The sequence below is a fragment of the Danio aesculapii genome, chromosome 22 (genome assembly GCF_903798145.1).
Source record: "Danio aesculapii chromosome 22, fDanAes4.1, whole genome shotgun sequence".
NCBI classification, from domain to species: Eukaryota; Metazoa; Chordata; class Actinopteri; order Cypriniformes; family Danionidae; genus Danio; species Danio aesculapii.
In genome coordinates this window covers 13,343,159-13,345,539 of record NC_079456.1, presented here as the reverse complement: position 1 = coordinate 13,345,539, position 2,381 = coordinate 13,343,159, and positions in this window count along the sequence as shown.

Sequence of the window (2,381 nt, the reverse complement as noted above, 5' to 3'; positions counted from 1 at the left end):
TGTCACTGGAAAAAGTGGTGGTATGAACTTTCCAAAGGGTTTCTACTCAACAATCAATGCTATGTTACATCACCAAAGTGTATCCTCTGAGGATTGAGAGTAACATTTCGGACCGAGCCTTTAGTTTTTTTTTTTTTTGGTTGTTGTTGGATTTTGTTTTTCTCTGCTTGGCAGTAGAACTAGGATCACAGAGCTCAACCTAGTTTTGTCGATACAAGAACTTCTGGAAAACTCCCATGATGCCACTTGTGTTCTCCAATTCAGGATGCTCTTTGTTGTCTGATCTAAAGTCTCGCCTGAATTTGTTTTGAACTGATTCTGCCGGGCCGGAATCAGAAGTAGCTTTAAGCGCTGCATCCAAGAGTTTCTACATGAGAAGAAGTATAAAGAGGCTGTACTGTATGAAAATAAAACGGTCACACAGTCTTTGGCTTTTCATTCTCCTTTCACTTTGGTCTGACTATCTGCTCTGTCGAGTCTGCAACGGGTTTCTCTTATAATCCTGAAAGCTGTGCTTGAATTCCAATAAATACTATTGTGAGCATTAGTGGAAGCTTTCGGAAGTTTTTTAAATTCCCAAACAATTTAATAGACTTGGAGAGGGATTAAAAACACATTATCGGTGTTCTGTGCATTCGTAGAACAAAAGAGGTTCAAGTGGATTCTTTTGCGGAATGCTAATTCTACTAAATTATGACCTTTTGTTTACCCGCAGTAGCGCCGGGTAAAATGAAGCGATTAGCGGTGTGGTAATCGCAGTGACTAGAGTGAAATTGTGTTTATCTGAGGCAGCAGGCTCGTTGTGCTGGATTGGTCTTTGAACAATGGCACTTTCGGCTGAAGTGCTTTTTATCTGTGACTCCTTTAATTCACATTCCGGAGCGTTTTTCCCCGCTTTTTACATTAGCATTTATCAGTTTTGAGGGATGAAGTCTTTATTTTTCTCAAGAATGCAAGAAATCCTTGAACATGTTTGTGTTCTGATGCATGTCTGTGTGTTTCTAGGCTTAAGACTTTTTAATATTTAATAACTTTTTATATTTTAATGAATACCCCCCCCCCCCTCTCCTCCAAACATATACAAAGGATTTTTACAATTGGTCACATTTACTGAAAAATATGTATTAGTTTAAAATATATATTTTTAAATGTGATAAAAAAACGTTTTCTGAAATATTTAATAACAATACACATTTAATATCATATTAAATGTTATGTAAACTCATAGAAACTAATATTTTTAAAAAATACATTCATTGTCCTTCAGTTTAGTCCCTTATTTAACAGGGGTTGCCACAGTGGAATGAACAGCTAACTATTCTAGCATATGTTTTACCCAGTGGATGACCTTCCAGCCGCAACCCAGTACTGGGAAACACCCATACACTCTCACATTCACGCATGCACTCATACACTACAGCCAGTTTATTCAATTCACCAATACCACATGTCTTTGAACTGTGGGGGAAACCGGGGCACACCTGGAGGAAACCCACGCGAACACGGAGAGAACATGCAAACTCCACACAGAAATGCCAACTGACCCAGCTGGGTCTCAAACCAGCGACCTTCTTGATGTGAGATGACAGTGCTAACCACTGAGCCACTGTGCCACCCAAATATACATATTACTTTAAAATAAATGTATGGATATGTAATGACATAAATTTCTGAAATATTTAAAGTTGTACTTGAAAATAGTACAGTCCTATAGGCTATAAAGCAATTATCAAAGAAAAAATATTAATAGTATTTTAATAAAGTTTATTTGAATAACATTTGATGAAATATTAAAATGTTCAATATTAAAAATAAAAAGGTTTACATTAATTGAAAAATACATATGATTTTTAATTAATTTATGAATGTGTAATGACAGCGATTTCAGAAATATTTAAAGCAGTAGTATTTGAAGATAGTAAAATCATATGAAAGAAAAAATGTGAAATGGCATATTAATATTTCAATAAAATGTATTTGAATCAAATGGAATGGCACAGAAATCCATCTTCAGCTTGTCTTTTGAAACATTTTCTGATTATGTTAATTGTTTGATTATGCTTATGCTGATTATTACCTCGAGATCTTTATAAAAAAAATAACATAGGCTCATTCTGAAAACGTAGTTCTATGTACATTTCTGGAGATCGCGGATTATGTAACCAGAAGTACGTATGCATTTTATCTTTAAAATGAACTCTACGGGTCGGTATGACGCCGTTTCTTTTTGTGCTTACCAGCTGACTGCTTATTTCGTATGGACGGCTTTTCCGCTGTTACCAGTTAGTCCAGTAGCTCGACACGCACGTCGGCGGACTTGAGATGCAGATTGGAGTTAACTGCAACGACGCGGCTCGAGTCTGGTGAAAAACAGTTCCAGA